Here is a 14,770-nt window from a genome sequence, read left to right on the forward strand (position 1 = left end):
TATTCATGAGATGTTTCTTCTTTCTGTACCTTTTTTCCATTTCTTATTTGATCTTACCACAAAAAGCAAGGCCTTCCCACAGTGCTTCAATTCATAGGGTTGCTAATCAGCATAGACTATTTGATAGTGAGATAGTTAAAAGAGATGCCTAAAGGCCTTTAAACCATAACATTCATTTATATGATTCTTACTGGGATGAATTGTCTGATGAAAAATAAGTTTTGAGTTATAACAGAATTGTTTGAAATCTCTAACATTCGTAAAATTTTTCTCCATATTATCCACAGAGCTCACATTTGAAAGATTTCTCACCGGTACCGCTTATTGGGTATTCAGAAAGATGTGAACCCTTCACAAATGCCTTTCCACACTCCGTATATTTAGTTTCTTACCCTTGTAACTTCCCTGATGTTAGTAAGTCAAGAGTCCTGTGGAAAGGCCTTCCCATGTTCCTCATAGTCATTGTGTTCTGACTGCATTTAATTTCATACATAAAAAAAAAGGGATCTGCTGTAAAGGGGCTTCACATACTCCTTGAATTTCGGGATTTATCCCTCATGTGCATTATCCAATATAAACAGATTATATGTGCAGACTATAGAAGTACTTAACCTGCTTTCTGATTTTGAATAAGTCTTAGCCACAAATAAAGTTATTTTTTACATTTGTTAACACTCAGAGCATTTTGTTACTAATTCTTGTAAAACAAGGAATGCGTGTGGAAAGCTAGCATGTATTATTATTTGAATATTACAGGTGTGGAATGTTCTTCTGAAACCTTTGTTTTTCAAATTGGGTGTTCTAGCTCTAATAATATTTTCAGCAAAGGAATTCAGATCAACACATTGTAATTTTTCCATTCTTCAATCACTTCCCATTCGAATAATCCTTTTTCATCTACTTTTGTTTTGCAAGATGATTTCTTGATTGTATTCCTTGATTCCTAGTCTGCGGATATGCTTCTTGTCAGTTTTGTGTCATCCATCCAAGATTCCTTCCTTTACTCCATTAAAGGGATCAACAATGAATGAGAAATATAAAGTCTCATTGGAACCAAGTGTGTGAAGTCCTGTATAGAGACCTCTGTGGTCACACTGCTGAAAATGACTGGCCCATGCTAAATTTCAAGAGATGATCTGTTTTCTTCTAGGCACTTAAAAAAGAAAAGACATCTTGAGAAGTCAGGACCACATGGCAACCTATGTGCTAGGTTGCTTTTGTGGCTGAGCTATAATTTAAAGAGATAATGTCTTTTCAAATGATGGGAAACTGATGCTGTGAGTTCATAGATACCATATATCAAATTAGATGAAGGATTCTTATTCTAAAATGGAAAACCGATATTCCACTCAATAATACTTGTCTAATTTTCTCTTGGCTTTGTAAATAAATCAAGAATGACTAAATAAACAGAACATCTCTCCTTTCCAACCAAACTTCATGTGTTTTTAGTCTTTATTCTTTTAATTTAATCTCTAAGTTTAAGGTTCACACTTAAAGGAAAGTTTGATTTTTTGTTTGTTTGCTTGGTTGGTTTGAAATTATGTATTTGGCAAAAGTTAATTTTATAGTTTTTATTTCACAAGATGCCTTCTTAACATTTATTTTTATGTATCTACAGTCTTGTGTTTTTAATGATGTGCTGCTACTGGAAATGCTAAAGACACATAGAAGATATGATTTTAAAATGTCATCCGTAACACATGATAATAGTCAGTAACTTCTACCAATAGAAGTTAATAAATAGTGCTTGCTCATGAATAATGTGTTTCCTTGAAAAGAATGCAGAATACATGACTAGGGACCATCAACAGACTGCTCCTATATGGCATTCATTTGAAAAGTGATTATTAAACAACATATCACCAAAATGTCCTTCACTCCAAGTTCTCTTCCTTGATTCTATTAATTTTGGGGGCAAAGAAAATTTAAAACTTGATCATTGCATTCAAAGTAATTAGCTTTTGAATTCACAGCTTCAAAATCTAGATTGATAATATACCATAGCTTGTCAGACAGGTGACTAAATTTGTATACACAGCTAAATCAGAACTAGCTACATTTAACAATTCCAAATTTATTTTAAAAAGATAAAGTCCCTCAGAAGGAAAACTGAAATAAATTTTGAAATAACACTGTGGCATTATGTCTTGTTGGTTTAAAATAACCCCCCAAATACATATGTGTGAGTAGCAGCTGATTGCTATACCCAGTGCTACAAAAGGATGCTTTCCATCTTTAGTGTCTTTGCAGATCAAAACTTCCCTGAAACTGTAACATTTTAATAAATAATACCCTCCATCCACATTTTTTTCTCTTAAATAGAAATTTTAATGAATTCATCCTTTCTGACATTTGCATTTGTCTTTAAATGCCACAAGATAACAGGGCTTTAATCATTCCAAATAGCTTTTTAATTATAGACCTAATTACTTTTGCAGAAGGTTAAGCTCCACAAACAGGAGTAAACTGTGTGCTTGCACTTTGTGTGAAGAATTGTGCTCTTGACTTAGGTATTTGGTAAATTTATTTGGTCACTTTTCTCTGACTTTTAGTGTGAGAAAAAAAAGACGTTAACTTTAAGAGAATTTGACATTATGCAGTGTGAATCAAGTAATGGCATTTTAATTAATTATAGAATCAGAGAGGGAGTAAGAGATACTTTGCACAAGAAATGTCAGATTAGTAACTGCTTGTTCCAGTCTCCAAGGCTGCACCAGAAGCTTGGGCATTGAAATCTCCAGGAAGCATGAGGTGTTGCCTTTGGTTTTCATGAAAGAGTTACTGCTATGAAGTTCTTAACAAAAATAAAAATAAAAAAATCACTATTTTGGAGCTGTATTCTGAGTAAGGGCTCAACTAATGATTTGGGGGGTTAAAAAATACTAAATTATTTCTAATTTGGGCATTTGTTAAAGGTTTCTTTTTTTTTTTTTTCTGTTTGCTTTCCATTGCCAGGCTCAAGTGAGTGAGTTTTGAGTGTATAATATCAGAAAAATAAGAAATGTGTTGCATTCAGTCGTTCCATTTAACTTGTTCAAAAGCTTGTATGTGAGTGCTAATAATGAGCCCCACATAGGGCAATCTTTGTAAGTTATGAAAAAAATTTAGAATCGTTTATTTATTTATATTCACTAAAAATGGTCAAAGTTCATGACAAAGAAAAGTAATATAAAAGTTACTATTTTATCTATCACATGGAGAAAAGCATTAAATGGAGGGAACCTTAAACGCTCTGTAATACTGGTGGGAAATTTTGTTGGGAAACACGGATGTATTTTACCAGGTTTATTCTGCTCTTAGTGAATCACTCAGAAATTCTAAATACATACTAAGAGAAACTTGAATACAAATACTCAAAAAAGTATCTACAGTCAGCCCTCCATATCCATGAGTTTGCTCCTCTGGGGATTCAACCAAGCACAGATTGTACGTATTAAAGAAATGGTATGTTGTTGCTCACATATACTATGTAGCAAGGCCTAAGATGGTTGTGCCTGTACTGAACATGGATAGCCTTTTTTATTTTGTCATTATTCCCTAAATAATACAGTATCACCACTGTTTATATAGCAATTACATTGTATTAGGTATTATAAGTAATCTAAGGCTGTTTTAAAGTATATGAGAGGGTGTGTATAGGTTACATGCAAATACTACACTTGCAGATTTTGGTAACTACAGGGTGTCCTGGAACCAGTCATTTGCAGATACTGAGGGATGACTATATAAGGAAGTTTATTATCACAAATTTTGTCATACCAAAGTAATGGAAACTACTCAAATGCCCATCAGTTAAAAAAAAAACCCTGAATAAATAAAATGTGTAACATGCTATATATATGAAAACTACGTAACAGTTATAAGAAAGTATCTAGATAGGCATGTACCAATATTGAAACACTTAAACTATACAATATTTTATGAAGGAATGTAAAATATGGGATACTATTTACACAAATTTAATATAACAGAGCAAGTGATTTATGAAAGAACATAACATTATGCTTAAAGATAAATGAACAATAATATAAAATACAAACAAAAGTCAGACAACCTCTGGAACAATGATAGAAGTATACCACTATCTTAATATTACGATCCAATTTTGTAAATATAAAGTCCCCAATAATAAGGAAAATAAGATTAAATAAAAACTATATTGAATTTTAAAAATAAAATAAATATAACAAAGCTAGAAAAATATTATAAGAAAAACAAACTTTATATTGCATGTAACCTCTTACAAAACCTTGATAAAAATATGCAAGAATTAAGAAGCAAGAGTCAAACAACACTATTTTTTAAATACACTAGTGAAATGAGTGCACACAGTATATGAACAGGACAAAAACCAGTTATGAAGTCATTTGATCAATACTTAGTCTCACTGATGGCAAACAATTAACCTAACCAGCCTCTAATCACGACATTAGTTTATAATTTCTAAAAATAGAATGATATGATATCGTGCTATAGTACCTTAAATATAACATGCATAGTTTAGGCCAGGCCACTGAAAAACTAATTTATGGAATAGTTTCTGTAACTAAAATTTCAGGTCATTTGAATCTTAATAAATAATTATATTCAAATATCAGAAATCAGGCTTTAAATCTTAAATTACATGAGAGATAGATTTTATAATTGGTATAAAATATAAATGAATAGCCAGATTTCTATAGAGTGTCATTTTAGTGCCTATTTTTGATGGATATTTAGAAATAAGCCAAAGCATTTATGTGACATGCATAGCAACTAGAAAGTGTCTTTCTAATCATCATGCCATATTTAGAAAGCATGTTAGCTTTTCCTCAGAATGACCCAAAGGAAAGCTAACTGTGTACATGTGAAATTGTAAAATCTTATCTTCAGATGGATAAAGCTTGACATTTTTGGTTTTTCTTATTTGAAGAAAAAAAAGCAAATTTCTCTTTTGCGACACATTTACCCTGAAGCAATGGAAAACTGAGTAAATTTACATTAGATAAAAATAAGTTCATCAATATCTTCTCTATTATTTTATTTTTTAGAATTTAAGTACAAGAACTCTGGTAATTTCTATTATACAAATAAAATATGTATTACTTCAATTTTTAAAAAATATATCTTTATTGATTTCAGAGAGAGGAAAGAAGAGGGAGAGATAGAAACATCAATGATGAGAGAGTCATTGACTGGCCGCCTCCTGCACGCCCCCTGCTGGGGATCGAGTGCCCAACCCCGGGCATGTGCACCGACCAGGAATCGAACCAAAATCTCCTGGATCCTAGGTCAACGCTCAACCGCTGAGCCACGCCCGGCCTGGCTATTTTAATATTTTTGATTGACAGATTCATTTTGAACAAGTGAATCATATACTTATGGAAACTTATTCACTTTATTCCACCACCGTGAAAAATTATTTTAAATCTAGCATCATGTAGTCTATCAGAATATTTTCATAGCTATCTTGGATTGTTGTAGATTGCACCTTTAAATTCATCCAACCTCTACCAATTACCCGGATCCAAACTTGCTTTCAATGTTAGCCATCTGCTTCAGCAGCACCCCACTTCTCAGTAGCAAAATCTGTCCTAGTCTGCTGGTGCTTCCATAACAAATACCACTGACTGGGTGGCTTACACAGGAATTTATTTCTCACAGTCTGGAAGCTGGGAAGTCCAAGATGAAGGTGCTAGCAGGTGGGGTTCATTCGCTTTTCTTACAGGCAGCGACCTTCTCTCTATGCGTTCACATCATGTCTTATTTGTGCACATGCAGAAAGAGAAAAAGCACAGGCGTGACAGTCCATATGTGGTGAGTTTGTCCAAGGTCTTGTTCTCAAGCTCTTGTTCACTTATCATTTACAACATCACTTAGTGATTTTGACTGAAGAGTCCTGGGCTCCACAAAGACCCACTGGAAAATAACCTCTAGGTGAAGGAATTTAGAATCATTAAATAGTCTGATATATGATTTGTAAGTGATGTCCCCAGTTCAGAATTACTGGTCTAAAATGCTTTTTTTTATTTCATTTTCCTGAAAAATTGAGAAATATGGAGCAACTTTTAAAAAATTCCTTTTTGGTATTACTGATAAAAAATCTGCTATTGATGCAAGTCTATTTCTTTTTCTGGGAATGGGTCTTATGCTCTTATATGCTCTGTGGTCCATGTCACCTTCAGAAGCATGCGTCACGGCAGTGAATGTAGTGAATTGATCAAGAGCATCCAGCTTATGATGATCGAGTGTCTCATTGTCATTTCATTTGGGTGCCTCTAGTCTGTTAGACTGTATCCTGTGAACACACTTCCAGTCAAGACCATGCCTGTCCTCAGGGTAAATAACTACCTGGGGGAAATATAACAAGGAATGCATAGTGAGTGCTTGTTTTTGTTTGTTTGTTTTGTTTTGTTCATTTTACATAAGAAACACAGTTTTCAGTGCTCAGGACCATCAAGTCTATTCAACTGATATCTATTTCTCATGTCAGATTGGCTTATTTCTCATAATCAGAAACTGAGACAGGGTTTAAGCTCCTTTGGTAAGAACATGGCATGCTCCAACATGAATTAATCTGTACTACTGTATCCAGGTCACTACAACACAAAATGAAAAGGAGATCCTATCATTCTCTGGAGGAAGTATCCTGTGTAAAACAGGGAATCCAGAAAAATCATGGTACTCCTGCCTACCATGTATATTATCATGCCTCACTGATTCATAACCAAGGGAGAAGTTAACAAATAAAGAGGACATTTGATGAATATATTTTTCATTTCACCACACACAATAGTTAGCAAGAGAAACATCAATTGAAAGAGCAATTTTGTTTCAAGGCCTCTGAGAAGACTTTATTAAATTACATTTTTTCTATATATCAGGAATAGTAAAAAAGTTTCTTATTTAATAAATCAGCATATTTATTGGCCAGAAATAAAATATTAAAGTATAAGGGAGATAGTAGACATCATTTTGCTATAATTATGAGACTCAAGCAGATGAAGCTGTTTATCTAAGGTCACAAAGATTATTAATAAAAAGTAGTATAAACCCCTGGTTTACTGTTTTCTAGTGATCTTCTTAATGTCCTCTGCTGTTTTCTTGTTTTCCAAAAGTTGGAGCAGTTCAAATATAGTTAGAGATGACAGTGAATGAGTTTAACTTTCAAAAAATCCTTCTGAAACTTTACAGAGACAATGTCATCTCTATAATTAAGTGAGAGAAGGAGGAAGCCTTGGCATGCCCCAGCCAGGTAGCTCAGTTGGTTGAAATGTCCTCCTGATGTGCTAGGAAAAAAGCAATCAAATGACACACCAGCATCACAAAGAGATTGTTCTAAAGAATAAATGAGCTGTTGTTTTGAATATTAACATGAATATTTCATAAAATCTAAGAAATATCGAATTTTAATTATATGCAGAATAATTTGCAAAATATGAATACATTTTTAGCTCAGAATCAAATTTGTACTTCATTATATAGTTGAGTATTATGTGAGATAATTTGTCCTTAAAATTAAATATATGTGATATGTGTGTGTTTGAAGGGAGCATGTGTTACATTTTAATAGAATCCTACTCTAAAACTTAAAACCAGTTAGAGAGCAACTTTTCTTTATGATAGCAGTGTCAAAATTTTAGTGATTCAAAGATGATCCCCTATCTCGAATCTTCTAGAAAAGGAATGTTGCCGAAGAATTGTATGTAGCTTGTTGATCTTAAAAGAGAACTCAAGTCCAGCCAGCGTGGCTCAGTGGTTGAGCATCCAGGTTGCGGGCTCGATCCCCAGTAGGGAGCTTGCAGGACGCAGCCGAACAGTGATTCTCTCTCATGATTGATGTTTTTATCTCTCCCTCTCTCTTCCTCTCTCTAAAATCAATAAAAAATATATATACATATATTTTTAAAATAGAACTCAAAAGACTAATTCCAGTAATGGTGCATACTGAATAACTCTTCTATTTTCTTCAGTAACTTGAATTAAAAGGACAGTTAAATTGAAGAAATCAACCAGTTATGACTCTGAGAAGTCTGAATCCAATCAATTTAAATCATAATTTCATCTAGTCCATTGATAATTTACACTGGCTTCATCATCATTATTTTTGACTCATTAACACTTAGCAAAAATTGATCAGAGAAAACAACATGTGAAAAAGAAAAGCCTGTTTGATCACGAGGCTGCAGCCTAAAGGAAAGAGGGCTCACAGTTCAGCATTTCTCTCCCTGCTTGTTACTAACTATCCTTTCGAAGAGGGCGCTTCATTTTCTTTGGGGAACCTACATTTACTGCCTCTCATTCACGCGTTTTCATTGGCAACTCCTGTGTTTTTACTCGACCCCAACTCTCTGTCCAGAGTTGAGTAGTTCGAGGGGAAGCTCAAACCAAGCAGAGAGTTTCCCTCAGAGTTTTCCAAATGCTCAGGCTTTGTGGTGGCAGATCCTACAGGGCACTTGAAAGCTGTGAGTCGTCAGGTGTCCTCCCTCAGGAGAACCCGCTTGCAGGGAGAGGGAAGGAAAAGCGGACCTAAGAGGGAAACCTGGTGCCGTTCAAGTTCCTGGTCTGCTGTGGTTTCCGTTTGCTTGTTTGCAGACCTTTAAGACTTTGGGTGCAAAATACAGATCTTGTAACACAGACACCCACACCTGACACCTATATGATCATATTAACCAATGTCTCCCCAATATATGTAATAAAAAAAATTACTTCAGAAGCATATCTCTCATATTTTTACTGTGATTACCCAATCAATTTGTCTTTGGAATTTCCTATTTTATTGTTTGTTCGTTTGTTTTTACATAAGCTCAAGTTAAATTTCTCAACTTCTAATCTGAACAGAATGAACAGACTGAGCCTGAATAATGTTTTATGTTTAAAAATATTTTAGCAGGATCCATATAAAGCAAAAATTCTTCCTGAATGGTTCACTTAGATTAGTTTCATTTAGCTATTACATTAATATTTTTATTCATAGCTATCACTTATTGTCTCTATGGTGGCCGCATCGACGTCTGGGACACCGCTCTCAGCTCACTTTCTATCTCACCACAAACACCTCCTCAGCTTCCATTGCTGGCTTCCCCCTTCTTGTCTTTGACCTCTAATGTTTTCAGGAATCCAGGATTCAGTCTTCAAACCTATTCTTTAACATCTATACTTGCTTTAAAGTGATCTCGGTATCTATACGATAACTCTCCTAAATGTAATTCTCTATCCAAGGGCAGGCTTGTCCTCGGCATGTAAGACATGTATGTCACACAGCCTCCTGATATTTTCACTGGAGAGTCCAGCAGTCATCTCAAGCTGGCATCCAAATTTAGATTCAGCAGCCTCCTGTCTAAATGCACTGCTCCTTCAACCTTCATCACAGTGGATGCACTTGCAGTCTTCTGGTGTCCAAAAAAGCCAAGCAAAAAAACTTGTTGTTCTTAAAAAAAAAAAGAAAAAATATTGAAGAGGCTTTCTTTTCTCTGTTGTATGTTTTTGGATCCTTTGTTGAAAATTCTTTGCCCACATATTTCAATCTGGTTTTAGTACTTTAAAATGTTATATAAGTTAGCAACAATTGATAACCACATAATTAGTTTCTCATATAAGATAGCTTAGTTGGGTGATGAAATATTTTAATTTGGTGACTATTAGAGAAAATATTTAAATTGGAACGCTGTTTAGTCTCAAAGAATTTATATTACTCATTTACTTTAATTAAGTGTTCATCCCGATCAAAGCTGAATATTTTTCATTTTAGTAATAATGTCAACTTGTTATAATTTTAGGGTTTTTCAATATTCTATCTTCTTTGATTTACTTTCTTAATTCTCTGACATAGGGAGGTAGAATGAATATTAACCTCACTTTAGAGATTAATAAACTATATCCCATATAAAGTATAAAATACTTAAGGGCATATAACTAGTGCATAAATAATTCAAATTGGAACAAGTTTATCTGTATATTAGTCTACTACATCCAAACAGTGTACTATATATAACTCGCTGAGTACCTAAGTGACTCTCTTCAGAAGCTAAAATTCAAGTTTATATTTCTATTTATTTTTCCATAGCAATTGTATAAATATGTATACTGTAATTGTATCTGTAAAACACACTTTAAGCTGGTTATATAATGGCCTTTGAATTGATAAATTAACTAGCACCAGGATCAAGAAGCAGCTAATATGACCAACATTTTCAATATTTATATGGCTTTTCTGAAGAACTTTAAAAGTATTATTAACTAAAATATTCATTGATGGCTCTATTATAACTATTCTTTTGGACCCAGACACTGCTTCTTCAAATAGACTGAGAAGAGATAAATGATAAAGAGCAGAAAGTAGTCATAATTTCCTCTTTAAAGACATGATTAAAAGGGCAATTTAGAATGTACTAATTAATGTCAGTGATAATTGCATTACTGTATGACATGCTGAGACATTCTGTGTCATTTAATAGGTTTGGATTTGAAAGGCAAACTTCTAAAAGCTGGTTAATTCCTCCCAGACAGTAAGCCTACAATTTAGATGGGAGCCACCAGATTCATTATTTTGGATGCAATGGAGTTGGTGCAAACGAGTAATTTAGACTTACACCAGGCAGTATTCTGAGGACATGCTTCATGTCATTCAGTAAACATTGCTCTTTAAACAGGAACAAGATTTTGATAAAAACAATATCAGTAACATAGAACCATCAGCTTAAAGTTATAATAAGGTAGTTATTACAATAAGTAAACATTCAAACACTGATGAAGATTAAAACATAGGCACATATATGTGTACACATTGGCAAAATATGAGTACTTGTATTTACTCACTGATTTAAGCATTATTTTTGAATACCTTATAACTGATCTAAAAATAAAGTTATAGTCTGCTGAAGGATACTTACGAGTCAAACTAAATCACACGGTTCAATAGACTGATAAATGCTATGACTGAGATTATCATGGGTGCAAAGAAAATGAGAGCAAGTAGCAATAAAAAACCCTAATATTTTGGGTTCAGAAAAGACTTCCTAAAAAGATAATATTTATATTGATAGGTAAAACATAAATATATGCTACTTATGTAGAGGTTGCCGTGTAAATGAGGGACATTCTTTAATATACAAAGGTAAGACTACATAGGTTGTTTTGCAGGAATTTCATGTATATTTGGACCATAAGTCAATGGAAAATAAATGGAGAGAGATCAGAAACTAGATCATGAAGAGTCTGACATTGGACTTTATCCTGAGGGTAGCAAGAATGACTGAAGGTATTTATTAGTCATTTATACCCAGATTGTTCTCATAGTATGGCAGTCCTGGCTGCAGTGTGGAAAATGAATTAGAGGGATTTTAGAGAGAAAAGGGAAGTATTTATTAATTTATTTCTATGATCCAAAAATCTAATGAACCATAAAACAAGCTAATAAAGGTATACATGGGGGAAAATTAAATAGATTTGGAAGATATGGAGATAGTTATCACAAGTCATATGAGAAAATGTTTTAGTTTCCTATTGCTAATATTTACCAGAAAGTTAGTTGCTTAAGACAATCCAAAACTATTATTTTACAGTTCTATAGATTCGAGTGTGACACTAGTCTCAATGAACTAAAACCAAGGTGTTAGTTAGCAGGGTTGTGTTCTTTTCTGGATGGCACAGGGGAGAACCCAGTTCCTTGCATTTATTTTTCCAGCTTGCAGAGCTCGTCTTTAGCTTGGCTCCTGACGCCTTCATCTTCAACACTAGTAACACTGCCTGTCCCTGGGCCTGCTTTTCCATAGTCTCCTCTCCTTCTCTTCTCACAGTTAAGAAACATTGGTGAAATTTAAGAACTGGAATAGACTGAGTCCACCCAAAAAGACTAGGATAATCTCCTTCTCTCAACTCTCAAGTTTCTTACTCACACCATCACAGTCCCTTTTGCCATGTAAACTAATATAATCTTGAGGTTCTGAAGGTGAGGACATGGACATGGACATATTTGAGGACCATTATTCTGAATATTACAGAACAGGAAATGTCAAAGCTGAAACACTCATTTCTAAACTGAGGAATTCAGAGGTGAAGATAGTAAAAATGTCACTAATTGAGTTAGATAAGAAGAATTAGGAGCAATAGGACATTATTGGTAAAGCAATGGGGTGCAGAAACAAAACAATGGTGCAGGTTATGAGAGGGAAGTGGACTGGTGACTGAAGATGGTAATGCCAGTAACTGGAAAAGAAAACATACGACTCAGGCCAGATGTAGACAAGAAGATATTGAAATATAATAACCCTTATAATGGATCCTCTCAAACCCACACGTTTATGAATCATTACTTTTTTGTTAGAAAACTTTTTAAAGTTTTTTACTGGGGGTTCCATAATATAGTTTTTGGGTTGTTTTCATTGAAGTAAAATTCACATAACATAAAATTAACCACTTTAAACTATATGATTCACTGACTACATTCACCATGTTTTGCAAGCATCAACTTTATCTAGTTCCAAAATATTTTTATCACCCTAAAATGAAACCCCGTGACCATTCAGCAGTAACTCCCTCTTTTTTTTATGCTTAGCCTCTGACAACCATGTTCTGTCTTTATGGACCATAACACAGTTTTAAACTTTGGGGGTATAAATATATTTTTCTTTTTCTTTTAAAAATCGGATGGACTAGGATAATAAATCTATCTGAGTAATGGTGGACCAGGGTAGATTTTATAAATATTATCCCAAGACTAGTTATACATGATTCAGGTGGCGACATAGATTCTCTATAACCCAGATTCTAGAGACATTAGAGACATAAAATTCACAGATTTATTGGGAAATATGTCTGGTCTTTGTAGTATATTTTCATAGACAACTGCTAAAACAACAAAGAGGAGAAAAACATAGATAGATTCATCTCTGTGCCATATAAATCAAAATAAGATATTTTGTTACGCTTTAGAAGGACAAAAATATGAATAAAATTTTGTTATTAGAATGAAATAGTGAACTGTACCAAGCGATCTAGACATGTAATCAGCAAGTTAATATATATGGCAAGCAATCAAATTTATAAGTAAAGAAGATACAGTTTATGTTAAAGGAGAAGTGATTTGTAACTTATTTCAATAATGAATTTACAATCAATATGTTGCTATTCAAGGTGTGAAATTTATCTCCCCTTTTCGACATTAAAAAAATACAACCTTCTTAGAAATTTTTAAAAATAGTATTTCCAGGTTTCTTTGTAAAGTTTTTCTCTCTTACTCAGGTTGATGTTAAATATTTAGGATTAAAGATTATAGGTGGTACAGGGAAGGCAAAGCAAACTCTCTAAATATTAGGATTAAAAGAGTAATCTTTGAAAGTGAGGCCAAAGTTTAACACCTGCAGTATCCACTTCATATAAAGTATTTCTACATTCCTCTGGATCCTGAGTGCCTAATATTTTTTCATATTTTTCCTGGCAAACTTTGCTCTCAGAAATGATCTCAGATTTATTATTGGCAATGTTTTAGAAACTAAGAAGTGTTGAAGGTGTAATTGTAATTTAACATGAATTAAAACAAACTACTTATATAAAGTCTAATAGTGGAATTGTTCAAGAAAAAGAGCAAACATAATGAGGGGCCTGGGGAAAAGTACTGAGGTATCTGCTAGACCTCTTATAAAAGGTCTTTCTTAATGATGCAGATAAAATGGGATGGTGATCTATTTCAGTAGTTAATAAGTATAGGGGAAAACAGAATATGCTATAATTTGATTTTTGTGGAAGAAAATAAAACAGTTTTATAATTCAGTGAACATTTATTAAATAACTAATGCATGCAGAATGTATGTTAGAGAAAAATATATAGGACATAGACTACACTATAAAAAGAATTACAATTCCTAATGAGGGACTTGATAAAGTACTACTTTAAAGTACTATTTTAAGGAAGTATATAACAGATACCTTTAAGGTGGTAGAATAATGTTATTGGAATCCATAATAAATAGAAAAAATTATCAGTGGGCTACCGAGGAAGGCAGAATAGAGGCAGTGTGCAGAAGCTGGAAGTCAGAGGATATCTGATTTCAAAACAGAAATAGTTCTAATAAAAATTGTACAGCATTACCAAAAAAACCCACACTATTATTCATATTTTCTGCACATTCAAAATAAAATTTGCATTTTTGTTTATTGTCAATGAAGCACAGTAATGTCCTTTGAGAGAATTTTTGGAAGTCAGTATTTACGGGTTGTACTGTGGATGATGGCACATCATGAAAAAATTATGTAACCTAAATTAAATAAATAGTATTAGGAAACTGGAGAGGCAAGAAGATCTATATTGTTTCAGTATAAACATGTTCTAAAGACTCATAGCACTGTGAATAATAGCAGCATTGCTACCTTTTTCTCATGTCAAGACAAGGACAGATAAAACTAACCAGGGAGAGCACATTTGAAAATAAACAAAGATATATTTTCTGGACACTACAAAGAATCTTCACATGCACTGATTTAAAAAATACACAAATACAGATCTCTTCTCTATTAGCTATTCTAAATCTTCATCAGTAAATTATTGTCGACCACACAAGGCTGAAATTTGTAATAGATTTTTTTTCACCAACTTCTTTGTATAAACAGAGGACTCTGCAAATAATTTTGGTAAGTCTCAGAATTTCTACAAGTTTAGCACGAATAAAAGTAATTATATTATAAAATAATGCCTGACATTACATTAGCAGGGACATTGCCAGACACTCTTCTAGGCACATTACCTAGAATATTGCACTTAGAGGCTTAGAGCAGCACTTAAACAAATAAC

The sequence above is a fragment of the Miniopterus schreibersii genome, assembly GCF_964146895.1.
Source record: "Miniopterus schreibersii genome assembly, chromosome: 10".
NCBI lineage: Eukaryota > Metazoa > Chordata > Mammalia > Chiroptera > Miniopteridae > Miniopterus > Miniopterus schreibersii.